Below are 13,993 nucleotides of genomic sequence, written 5' to 3'. Positions count from 1 at the left end.
GCTTTTTGAATGCATTGGAGGGTTCATTGCTATATCCTATTTAACCCCTTTACCCCCAAGGGTGGTTTGCACGTTAATGACCGGGCCAATTTTTACAATTCTGACCACTGTCCCTTTATGAGGTTATAACTCTGGAACGCTTCAATGGATCCTGGTGATTCTGACATTGTTTTCTCGTGACATATTGTACTTCATGACAATGGTAAAAATTATTTGATAGTACCTGCGTTTATGTGTGAAAAAAACGGAAATTTGGCGAAAATTATGAAAATTTCGCAATTTTCCAACTTTGAATTTTTATGCAATTAAATCACAGAGATATGTCACACAAAATACTTAATAAGTAACATTTCCCACATGTCTACTTTACATCAGCACAATTTTGGAACCAAAATTTTTTTTGTTAGGGAGTTATAAGGGTTAAAAGTTGACCAGCAATTTCTCATTTCTACAACACCATTTTATTTTAGGGACCACATCTCATTTGAAGTCATTTTGAGGGGTCTATATGATAGAAAATACCCAAGTGTGACACCATTCTAAAAACTACACCCCTCAAGGTGCTCAAAACCATATTCAAGAAGTTTATTAACCCTTCTGGTGCTTCACAGGAATTTTTTGAATGTTTAAATAAAAATGAACATTTACCTTTTTTTCACAAAAAATTTAATTCAGCTCCAATTTGTTTTATTTTACCAAGGGTAACAGGAGAAAATGGACCCCAAACATTGTTTTACAATTTGTCCTGAGTATGCCAATACCCCACATGTGGGGGTAAACCACTGTTTGGGCGCATGGCAGAGCTCGGAAGCGAAGGAGTGCCATTTGACTTTTCAATGCAAAATTGACTGGAATTGAGATGGGACGCCATGTTTCGTTTGGAGAGCCCCTGATGTGGCTAAACATTGAAACCCCCCACAAGTGACACCATTTTGGAAAGTAGACCCCCTAAGGAACTTATCTAGAGGTGTGGTGAGCACTTTGACCCAACAAGTGCTTCACAGAAGTTTATAATGTAGAACCGTAAAAATAAAAAATCATATTTTTTCACAAAAATTATCTTTTCGCCCCCAATTTTTTATTTTCCCAAGGGTAAGAGAAGAAATTTGACCCCAAAAGTTGTTGTACAATTTGTCCTGAGTACGCTGATAGCCCATATGTGGGGGTAAACCACTGTTTGGGCGGATGGGAGAGCTCGGAAGGGAAGGAGCGCCGTTTGACTTTTCAATGCAAAATTGACAGGAATTGAGATGGGACGTCATGTTGCGTTTGAAGAGCCACTGATGTGCCTAAACATTGAAACCCCCCACAAGTGACACCATTTTGGAAAGTAGACCCCCTAAGGAACTTATCTAGAGGTGTGGTGAGCACTTTGACCCACCAAGTGCTTCACAGAAGTTTATAATGTAGAACCGTAAAAATAAAAAATCATATTTTTTCACAAAAATTATCTTTTTGCCCCCAATTTTTTATTTTCCCAAGGGTAAGAGAAGAAATTGGACCCCAAAAGTTGTTGTACAATTTGTCCTGAGTACGCTGATACCCCATATGTGGGGGTAAACCACTGTTTGGGTGGATGGGAGAGCTCGGAAGGGAAGGAGCGCCGTTTGACTTTTCAAAGCAAAATTGACAGGAATTGAGATGGGACGTCATGTTGCGTTTGAAGAGCCACTGATGTGCCTAAACATTGAAACCCCCCACAAGTGACATCATTTTGGAAAGTAGACCCCCTAAGGAACTTATCTAGAGGTGTGGTGAGCACTTTGACCCACCAAGTGCTTCACAGAAGTTTATAATGCAGAGCCGTAAAAATAAAACAAAATTTTTTTCCCACAAAAATTATTTTTTTAGCCCCCAGTTTTGTATTTTCCTGAGGGTAACAGGAGAAATTGGACCCCAAAATTTGTTGCCCAATTTGTCCTGAGTGCGATGATACACCATATGTGGGGGGAACCACTGTTTGGGCACATGGGAGGGCTCAGAAGGGAAGGAGTGCCATTTGAATGCAGACTTAGATGGAATGGTCTGCAGGTGTCACATTGCGTTTGCAGAGCCCCTAATGTACCTAAACAGTAGAAACCCCCCACAAGTGACACCATTTTGGAAAGTAGACCCCCTTAGGAACTTATCTAGATGTGTGCTGAGCGCTTTGACCCACCAAGGGCTTCACAGAAGTTTATAATGGAGAGCCGTAAAAATAAAACAAAAATTTTTTCCCACAAAAATTATTTTTTAGCCCCCAGTTTTGTATTTTCCCGAGGGTAACAGGAGAAATTCGACCCCACAATTTGTTGTCCAATTTGTCCTGAGTGCGCTGATACCCCATATGTGGGGGGGAACCACTGTTTGGGCGCATGGGAGGGCTCGGAAGGGAAGGAGCTCCATTTGGAATGAGGACTTAGATGGAATGGTCTGCAGGTGTCACATTGCATTTGCAGAGCCCCTAATGTACCTAAACAGTAGAAACCTCCCACAAGTGACACCATTTTGGAAACTAGACCCCCTAAGGAACTCATCTAGATGTGTTGTGATAGCTTTGAACCCCCAAGTGTTTCACTACAGTTTGTAACGCAGAGCCGTGAAAATTAAAAAAAAAAATCTTTCCCCCCAAAATTATTTTTTAGCCCCCAGTTTTGTATTTTCCCGAGGGTAAGAGGAGAAATTCGACCCCAAAAGTTGTTGTCCAATTTGTCCTGAGTACGCTGATACCCCGTATGTTGGGGGAAACCAACGTTTGAGCGCATGGCAGAGCTCGGAAGGGAAGGAGCGCCATTTGGAATGCAGACTTAGATGGAATGGTCTGCAGACGTCACATTGCGTTTGCAGAACCCCTAATGTACCTAAACAGTAGAAACCCCTCACAAGTGACCCCATATTGGAAACTAGACCCCCCAGGGAACTAATCTAGATGTGTTGTGAGAACTTTGAACCCCCAAGTGTTTCACTACAGTTGATAACGCAGAGCCGTGAAAATAAAAAATCTTTTTTTTTCCCACAAAAAATATGTTTTAGCCCCGAGTTTTGTATTTTCCCAAGGGTAGCAGGAGAAATTGGACCCCAAAAGTTGTTGTCCTATTTGTCCTGAGTACGCTGATACCCCATATGTTGGGGTAAACCCCTGTTTGGGCACACGGGAGAGCTCGGAAGGGAAGAAGCACTGTTTTACTTTTTCAACGCAGAATTGGCTGGAATTGAGATCGGACGCCATGTCGCGTTTGGAGAGCCCCTGATGTGCCTAAACAGTGGAAACCCCCCAATTATAACTGAAACCCTAATCCAAACACATCCCTAACCCTAATCCCAACAGTAACCCTAACCACACCTCTAACCCTGACACACCCCTAACCCTAATCCCAACCCTATTCCCAACCGTAAATGTAATCTAAACCCTAACTGTAACTTTAGCCCCAACCCAAACTGTAGCCCTAGCCCTAACCCTAGCCCTAACCCTAATCCTAACCCTGGCCCTAACCCTAGCCCTAACCCTAACCCTAGCCCTAACCCTAGCCCTAACCCTAGCCCTAACCCTAACCCTAGCCCTAACCCTAACCCTAACCCTAACCCTAGCCCTAACCCTAGCCCTAACCCTAGCCCTAACCCTAACCCTAACCCTAGCCCTAACCCTAGCCCTAACCCTAGCCCTAACTCTAACCCTAGCCCTAATGGGAAAATGGAAATAAATACATTTTTTTAATTTTTCCCTAACTAAGGGGGTGATGAAGGGGGGTTTGATTTACTTTTATAGCGGGTTTTTTAGCGGATTTTTATGATTGGCAGCCGTCACACACTGAAAGACGCTTTTTATTGCAAAAAATATTTTTTGCGTTACCACATTTTGAGAGCTATAATTTTTCTATATTTTGGTCCACAGAGTCATGTGAGGTCTTGTTTTTTGCGGGACGAGTTGATGTTTTTATTGGTAACATTTTCGGGCACGTGACATTTTTTGATCGCTTTTTATTCCGATTTTTGTGAGGCAGAATGACCAAAAACCAGCTATTCATGAATTTCTTTTGGGGGAGGCGTTTATACCGTTCCGCGTTTGGTAAAATTGATGAAGCAGTTTTATTCTTTGGGTCAGTACGATTACAGCGATACCTCATTTATATCATTTTTTTATGTTTTGGCGCTTTTATACGATAAAAACTATTTTATAGAAAAAATAATTATTTTTGCATCGCTTTATTCTCAGGACTATAACTTTTTTATTTTTTTGCTGATGATGCTGTATGGTGGCTCGTTTTTTGCGGGACAAGATGACATTTTCAGCGGTACCATGGTTAGTTATATCTGTCTTTTTGATCGCGTGTTATTCCACTTTTTGTTCGGCGGTATGATAATAAAGCGTTGTTTTTTGCCTCGTTTTTTTTTTTTTTTTTTTCTTACGGTGTTTACTGAAGGGGTTAACTAGTGGGCCAGTTTTATAGGTCGGGCCGTTACGGACGCGGCGATACTAAGTATGTGTACTTTTATTGTTTTTTTTTTTATTTAGATAAAGAAATGTATTTATGGGAATAATATTTTTATTTTTTTTTTGATTATTTTGGAATATTTTTTTTTATTTTTTTTTACACATTTGAAATTTTTTTTTTTTACTTTTTTACTTTGTCCCAGGGGGGGACATCACAGATCAGTGATCTGACAGTTTGCACAGCACTCTGTCAGATCACTGATCTGACATGCAGCGCTGCAGCCTTCACAGTGCCTGCTCTGAGCAGGCTCTGTGAAGCCACCTCCCTCCCTGCAGGACCCGGATCCGCGGCCATCTTGGATCCGGGGCTGGAGGGAGCAGGGAGGGAGGTGAGACCCTCGCAGCAACGCGATCACATCGCGTTGCTGCGGGGGGCTCAGGGAAGCCCGCAGGGAGCCCCCTCCCTGCGCGGTGCTTCCCTGCACCGCCGGCACATCGCGATCATCTTTGATCGCGGTGTGCCGGGGGTTAATGTGCCGGGGGCGGTCCGTGACCGCTCCTGGCACATAGTGCCGGATGTCAGCTGCGATAAACAGCTGACACCCGGCCGCGATCGGCGGCGCTCCCCCCGTGAGCGCTGCCGATCGCATATGACGTACTATTGCGTCCTTGGGAAGTAAAGCCCACCCCACATGGACGCAATAGTACGTCTAATGGCAGAAAGGGGTTAATGGATAAATCATATATATAGATATATATATCTATATATATAATTGCCTAAGGGTTTTTCCGTCTGTCTGTCTGTCTGTCTGTCTTTCTGTCTGTCTGTCTGTCTGTCTGTCCTGGAAATCCCGCCTCTCTGATTGGTCGAGGCCGCCAGGCCTCGACCAATCAGAGACCGGCACAGCATCGACGTAGAAATCCAGCGTCTCTGATTGGTCGAGGCCGCCAGGCCTCGACCAATCAGCAACGGGCAAAGCGACGATGATGTCATAAAGGACGTAGACATCCCGCGTCTCTGATTGGTCGAGGCCGCCAGGCCTCGACCAATCAGCAACGGGCACAGCGACGATGATGTCATAATGGTTGCCATGGCGACGATAATGTCATAAAGGTTGCCTCGACCAATCAGCGACGGGCACAATCTGCCGCGAATTCTGGAATCATCATTGTCCATATACTACGGGGATATGCATATTCTAGAATACCCGATGCGTTAGAATCGGGCCACAATCTAGTATATATATATATATATATATATATATATACATATATTGGAAATGCATTGGCTGATTAAGGATTAAATTAAAGTCCACCGTAATTCTCTAATTGGAATTTAATTTACAGTAAATGACATAAGAAAAATTCAATACTAAGTTTGGAAAGTTGGGACAATTTTAAACTACAAGCTTTCCTTCCTAAAATACCAATATTCCCAATAGAGATGAGCGGATTTTACAAGATTCAAACTCGTCAAACTTTCCTAAAGAGACTTGATTCACTGCAAATGTATTCACTGTGAATTAGATATTGTTTATTATGGTCAAGGGTCTAAAGAGACCCCATGGCATTATAAACATAAGATATAGAAAAAAAAAACAATATTCACCTCTGTGCTCGCCTCCGCTATACACTGTTCCCCACTTGCTCAGGGATGTCCTGGGCGTAGTCACGTTCATAGGTCCCGGCCCACAGTGAAAATGCCTGGGGTTTAACGCCTAATATTCTCAATAATTTTAATAGTATTCCTGTTTTTACATACTTCTGCTGAACCCATTTTATGTATGGTGAGCTTTCAGTCAACTATTTAGTTTCATTTTTTGACATGAAATACCCTCATAATAAGAATGTTCTGCAGCAAGGGCACATTAAAGTATAACACACATTGCAGCTGATGAACATTTGTACCAAGATAGCACATTATCTGCTGATCACTGGGGTCCCACTAGGACCTACACTATCCTAAATCTAAATGCAGTAGCAATAGTGCATATGTAACATCGCTCTATTCATTGTCTATGGGGCTCACAGATATAGTTGATCAATTGATGGATAATGGATATATTTGTACAAACCCTCAAAATGAAAAATACTAAAGAAAGTGGGATTATAATTTGTGGTTAGAACAGAAGAAACATGCTATAATAACAGTCCTTAGTTGCAGTAAATGATAAGCAACATCTACAGTGGGGCAAAAAAGTATTTAGTCAGTCAGCAATAGTGTAAGTTCCACCACTTAAAAAGATGAGAGGCGTCTGTAATTTACATCATAGGTAGACCTCAACTATGGGAGACAAACTGAGAAAAAAAATCCAGAAAATCACATTGTCTGTTTTTTTAACAATTTATTTGCATATTATGGTGGAAAATAAGTATTTGGTCAGAAACAAAATTTCATCTCAGTACTTTGTAATACATCCTTTGTTGGCAATGACAGAGGTCAAACGTTTTCTGTAAGTCTTCACAAGGTTGCCACACACTGTTGTTGGTATGTTGGCCCATTCCTCCATGCAGATCTCCTCTAGAGCAGTGATGTTTTTGGCTTTTCGCTTGGCAACACAGACTTTCAACTCCCTCCAAAGGTTTTCTATAGGGTTGAGATCTGGAGACTGGCTAGGCCACTCCAGGACCTTGAAATGCTTCTTATGAAGCCACTCCTTCGTTGCCCTGGCGGTGTGCTTTGGATCATTGTCATGTTGAAAGACCCAGCCACGTTTCATCTTCAATGCCCTTGCTGATGGAAGGAGGTTTGCACTCAAAATCTCACGATACATGGCCCCATTCATTCTTTCATGTACCCGGATCAGTCGTCCTGGCCCCTTTGCAGAGAAACAGCCCCAAAGCATGATGTTTCCACCACCATGCTTTACAGTAGGTATGGTGTTTGAAGGATGCAACTCAGTATTCTTTTTCCTCCAAACACGACAAGTTGTGTTTCTACCAAACAGTTCCAGTTTGGTTTCATCAGACCATAGGACATTCTCCCAAAACTCCTCTGGATCATCCAAATGCTCTCTAGCAAACTTCAGACGGGCCCAGAGATGTACTGGCTTAAGCAGTGGGACACGTCTGGCACTGCAGGATCTGAGTCCATGGTGGCGTAGTGTGTTACTTATGGTAGGCCTTGTTACATTGGTCCCAGCTCTCTGCAGTTCATTCACTAGGTCCCCCCGCGTGGTTCTGGGATTTTTGCTCACCGTTCTTGTGATCATTCTGACCCCACGGGGTGGGATTTTGCGTGGAGCCCCAGATCGAGGGAGATTATCAGTGGTCTTGTATGTCTTCCATTTTCTAATTATTGCTCCCACTGTTGATTTCTTCACTCCAAGCTGGTTGGCTATTGCAGATTCAGTCTTCCCAGCCTGGTGCAGGGCTACAATTTTGTTTCTGGTGTCCTTTGACAGCTCTTTGGTCTTCACCATAGTGGAGTTTGGAGTCAGACTGTTTGAGGGTGTGCACAGGTGTCTTTTTATACTGATAACAAGTTTAAACAGGTGCCATTACTACAGGTAATGAGTGGAGGAAAGAGGAGACTCTTAAAGAAGAAGTTACAGGTCTGTGAGAGCCAGAAATCTTGATTGTTCGTTTCTGACACAATACTTATTTTCCACCATAATATGCAAATAAATTGTTAAAAAAAACAGACAATGTGATTTTCTGGATTTTTTTTTCTCAGTTTGTCTCCCATAGTTGAGGTCTACCTATGATGTAAATTACAGACGCCTCTCATCTTTTAAAGTGGTGGAACTTGCACTATTGCTGACTGACTAAATACTTTTTTGCCCCACTGTATAAACTGTCATACATACCATATTTTTCAAACTATAAGACGTACTTTTTCCCAAAAAAATGTATGAGTATAATGTGGGTGCATCATATAGTCTGAATGCAGCTTACTGGGGGGCAGTGGCACTGGAGTGGGGTCACAGAAGGACGCAGGGTCACCACTACAGGAAGCCAGCAGCAACAGCAGTGAGGCAATACTGCAGGTCCTGGTCTGGGAGGAGGGCATGATCCGGCAGTATGAGGCAGGAGCCATTGATCTCCTGGTGATGGGCTACAGGAATATAGGTCCGGTGTTGGTGCATGCGCAGATTTGGATCTTGGATCAATGATGAGGCAAAATCTCAATTTTCTCATGCGCCACCTCCGACACCATTTTTCTTTAGTCCACCGCTGGGAGATCAGTATGTGCAGTCGGGACTCACACCTGACTCACACTGCTGAAATTGTCCTTTAGCCCACCACCGGGAGATCAATGGCTCCTGCTTCACACCCCCTCCTCCCAGCCCAGGGCCTACAGCATCACCCCACTTTTGCCACAGCCAGCTTCCTGCATCGTTGACCCTTCTCCTGCCTACTGTAACCCCGCTCTACCTCCGCCACCCCCCGGAAAGCTAAATTCAGACTATAAGAACTCACTTACACTTACACTGGGGTATAATACAGAGGAGTGCAATGTGAGAAAACATCTCATAGCACTCTGACCAATGTTGTTAAATGAGTCACTGCTTATGTATGAGTTTTTCTCTGCTTGGATCTGACTGAGAAAAAAATCACAGCATGCTGCAATTTTCTGAGAGAATCGGATTCCACTCATTAATGCAAGTCAATGGGTGCGAGAAAAAATTTGCACGGCACATGGACCATGTGTGTGCCATACAATTTTTACGCACACATCTCAAAGTAAACCATCAGCCAAGTACAGTAAATTCATAGCCTGAACCATCAGAGTAGAATGATAGAATAGATATATATATAGAATAGATAGATGCAATATTGAAATTTAATGTCATGAGCCTCCCACATATAATAAACTAACACCCTTTACTGGTGCCTTTCATGGCGTATGAAATGGTGTTTAGCCTTAGTTCACCTATTAAATAAACAATTTTTTTAAAATGTCACTCGGTCTCCCCTATTTTTCATAACCAGCAAACAACTGCTGGCTTATATTATCAGATTGAGAAGGGTTAGATAACCATGGACCTTCCTAGCTGTCTGTGTTGTCTTTGCTGGTTGTCAAAAAATGGGGGACCCTAAAAAATAACATGGCCCCTCCAATTTTGATAACCAGCAAAGGATAACGTCACCACTCGTCATTCAAGCTCTTGAGCTGCCATCTGTGTGACCTGGCAGCTGAGAAATACGGTAACCTTACCAACATCACTGTTTGTCACAGTCTGTGGAGCTCTGAACAGGGCTCTGTACACCAGACAAAGAAAACTGGGATCATCATGGGACCTCCACTTTTTGGATTACGGCAGAGCAGTGTGGAGTATCATTTTTTTTGATAAATGGATAAAAGAGTGAAATTGTCAGAGAGTGATTTTTCCAAATAAAGGACTTTTCTGTATGTGTTTGTTTATTTCTTTTGACTACAGGCTTAGTAATAAGGGTTTCTGACAGACACCTCTCGATTACTAACCCCAGGGCTTGACGTCAGCTACAGCTGCTAACATAAACTCTACAAATCCGCTATCCTGATTGCAAATGGACCAAGGCAATCGGGAAGAGATGAGGCTAAGCACCAGAATTGGGACATCTAATGGATGCACAATTTCTGGAATGGCTGAGGGATAATGTTACTACGTTGAGAAGGGGCCAATATCCATGGACCTTTTCAGCCTATTAATATTTGCTGGATCGCCTCGTACCTTTCCAACCACACATTCAGCGTCTCCCACTCCCATACTACCTTCTCATCCCACCCTCTCTCTGTTGGAGTCCCCCAAGGCTCTGTTCTAGGACCCCTACTCTTCTCAATCTATACACTTGGCTTGGGACAACTCATAACGTCCCATGGATTCCAGTACCACCTCTATGCTGACAACACTCAGATCTACCTCTCTGGCCCAGATGTCACCGCTCTGCTGTCCAGAATCCCAGAGTGCCTATCAGCCATATCCTCCTTCTTCTCCTCTCGCTTCCTCAAACTCAATGTGGGACAGCTACAGCCAAAAAGTACCAGACTGTTGCACAACTCTTAGGGTAAACAGTAGAAATAGCTAGAAGAGCATAACCCAATAGAATTTTTTTTTTTTTTTTTTTTTTTTTTAGAGAAATCCCCTCCAATCTCCGCAAGAGATCCATAGTATCCCTGATATAGGAAGGGATACTATTGGGTTATGCTCTTCTAGCTATTTCTACTCAAACTCAATGTGGACAAATCTGAACTCATCATCTTTCCTCCATCCCACAAATCTTCCTTACTTGACCTATCTATCGCAGTCAATGATATCATGCTTTCCCCTGTACCCGAAGTCCGCTGCCTCGGAGTAACCTTCGACTCTGCCCTGTCCTTCAAACCACACATCCAAGCTCTTTCCACCTCCTGTCGCCTCCAGCTCAAAAATATCTCCAGGATCCGTGCTTTCCTCAACCCCCAATCTACTAAAATGCTTGTGCACGCCCTCATCATATCCCGCCTTGACTACTGCAACATCCTTTTCTGTGGCCTCCCTGCTAACACCCTTGCACCTCTCCAGTCCATCCTTAACTCTGCTGCCCGACTAATCCATCTCTCTCCTCGCTACTCCTCCGCTTCCCCCCTCTGCAAATCTCTTCACTGGCTACCATTCCCTCAGCGTATCCAGTTCAAATTGCTAATACTGACCTACAAAGCCATCCACAACCTGTCTCCTCCATATATCTCTGAACTAATCTCTCGATATCTTCCCTCACGTAATCTCCGATCCTCCCAAGACCTCCTTCTCTCCTCCACACTTATTCGCTCCTCATCCAATCGCCTCCAAGACTTCTCCCGAATATCCCCCATCCTCTGGAACTCTCTGACCCAACACGTCCAACTATCAACCACAGTCGGATCCTTCAGACGGAACCTGAAAACTCATCTCTTCAGGAAAGCCTACAGCCTGCACTGACACCGCTGCTGCCTCACCAACACCGGAGCTACCGCCTCACCAACACCGGAGCTACCGCCTCACCAACACCGGAGCTACCGCCTCACTAACACCGGAGCTACTGCCTCACCAACACCGGAGCTCCTGCAACCCTCAACCTACTGTCTCCTTCCCCATAATCCTGTAGAATGTAAGCCCGCAAGGGCAGGGTCCTCGCCCCTCTGTATCAGTCCGTCATTGTTAGTTTGTTTACTGTATGTGATATTTGTAACTTGTATGTAACCCCTTCTCATGTACAGCACCATGGAATCAATGGTGCTATATAAATAAATAATAATAATAATAATAATAATTAACATCAGCCCACAGTTGACTGCTTAGCTTTTGCTGGTTATTAAAAATAGGGGGGACTCCACATAATTTTTTTGGGTTCCCCTTTATAATAACCAGTTAAAGCTAAGCAGATAGCTAGGAGCAAATATTAATAGGCCGGGAAGGTCCATGGATATTGGTCCCATTCAAGCATAATAAGATCAGCCCTCAGCTGTCTGCTTTTCCTTGGCTACACACGCATGACACTAATTATGTACAGTATTTCACAGGCATCTATCGTATTTATTTAATCTATCTATCTATTGTATTTATCTGTGCTATCTACCTATTGTATTTATCTATTCTATTTGTAAATCTGTTTAGCTGTATACAAGATTGCTTTATTAGTTGGAAAACTATTTTTAAATTACATAGAGAATTACAATATCTAATAGATGATGTTAAAATGCATTATATATCAATTGCATTTGCATGTCATATGGCTCTCATAAAGATGCTAGTTGAGAAAAATCGAATTGTTATCAAATGATACTCGCATAACATTTGCATGACACTCATCCTACTTTTCTGGATCTACATTAGATACATTTTTTATACACTAGTGTGACTCCAGCCTAAGATGGACCCCCATTTTTACATAAATTATTGTTTTTCCTTCCTTCTTCTCCTAAATTTATGGTGCATCTTATGGTCTGGTGTCTTATTGTCCGAATAGCGGGAAATATTATTGTCAAGTTTTGCCATAAAATATTACTTTTATACAGATATTAATTACAGAGATGGCAATGGAAATTTTTTTTTTACCTTCTGTTATATTGGTTATTAGTTGTAAAAAATTCTGTAATATGATTATCAATGTATGATGTATGTAGCAGTCTGCATTTTACATATGGCTTTCCAGGACAATGCTAGGTAATATGACCTCCTTACATGTCCTCAGTTGCCACTGCATTAAGTCTAATAATTAAGATGTTTTAAGATGTGCAAATTGAATTGCACTTCCCATACCACTGGTTATGACTGTAGTTTGGCACAATATTAAACGTGTATCATGTCACAATGGTGACATCACGCCAGACTAAAGGTACCGTCACACTCAGCGACGCTGCAGCGATATAGACAACGAGCCGAGCCGATCGCTGCAGCGTCGCTGTTTAGGTCGCTGTAGAGTCGTCAAAGACGGCAACACCAGAACGATGCAGGAGCGATCCAGTGACGTAACGGTGACTCACTTATTGTTCTCGCTGGTTGTTAGCTCCATGTAAAAACATTGCTGGCATAGTTGCTTTTGCTGTCAAACATGACGATACATGCCGACCTGACGACCAAATAAAGTTCTGGACTTCTAGCTCCGACCAGCGATGGCACAGCGAGATCCAGATCGCTGCTGTGTGTCAAACACAACGAGATCGCTATCCAGGAGGCTGCAACGTCACAGATCATTGTTGTTCTCTTTGTAAAGTTGCTGAGTTTGAAGGTACCTTTAAGAATAACTACTGATGCTATCATGAAATAGTTGGTACTCCCACTCTCATGCAGAGACCACATACCACTGCCAATGCTGATGGAATGGAATAGGTCGCATGAGTAGATTTGCGCCATCTTTAAAACTGATATATATAATTGTACAATTCAGTATATTCATTCTGAATTCGGAATAGGTGATTACATAATACAAGGTTATTTTGAAGTGCTGCACTCTGCCAAAATACCAATTTTTATTTGCTTTACTACGCAGCTTCTTATCACTGTATACTTTATTTGGCATGCACGCTAGGAAACTTTGAGACAAGTGAGGACATGAATATGTACTGATATTTGACTTTTGAAGTGCTATTCAAGCAATAATATTATAGCTCTTCATGATTTTATTAGGATCAGTCCAGGACAAGTTTGATTTGAAGCTTACATATTTGCATACTTTCTGTGACTAAATGTAGCACACTTTTAGCTTTAACTAGTCTAAAAGAGATTTTCCTATTAAAGAAAATAGGGCTAAGTTAATGTATGCTCAAAAACCTGAACGAATTATAGGGAGACTGTCAGCAACAATGAAAATGTTTAATTTTCTGCTACCATAGTGATAATCTTCAAGTAAATTCTATTTTTAACATGCAAAAAAGTATGATTTGCAGGAAACCCACAAAAAAAATAAAGTGTAGAAAAAAAACACAATTCGGGGGGCGTGGTTTGCGGGGGACAGGAGTGGACATGCTTTTGTATAGCTACTGAAAACCCCCTATTTTCAGCTACCTAAAGCATACTTAATTGTGGAATACCTGGTCTTAAAACCTGTGAGATTATGCCGGGACTGGGTTATAAGAAGAAAAAAGACCATTCATCCAAGAAAAATCCTTTATTGAAACAGAGGGAGGAGATCTAATGG

At 42.4% G+C, this 13,993-nt stretch overlaps 1 protein-coding gene across 2 annotated transcripts in view; it reads left to right on the top strand.

The window, feature by feature from the left end:
* The window catches only part of ZNF385D (zinc finger protein 385D), a 585,391-nt gene that overhangs the window by 73,290 nt on the left and 498,108 nt on the right, over nt 1-13,993 (top strand). The gene's annotated exons all lie outside the window — the stretch shown is intronic.

The sequence above is a fragment of the Ranitomeya imitator genome, chromosome 6 (genome assembly GCF_032444005.1).
Source record: "Ranitomeya imitator isolate aRanImi1 chromosome 6, aRanImi1.pri, whole genome shotgun sequence".
Lineage (NCBI taxonomy): Eukaryota > Metazoa > Chordata > Amphibia > Anura > Dendrobatidae > Ranitomeya > Ranitomeya imitator.
The sequence above is the reverse complement of the archived record's forward strand: the minus strand, read 5'-3'. Positions and strand labels throughout refer to the sequence as shown.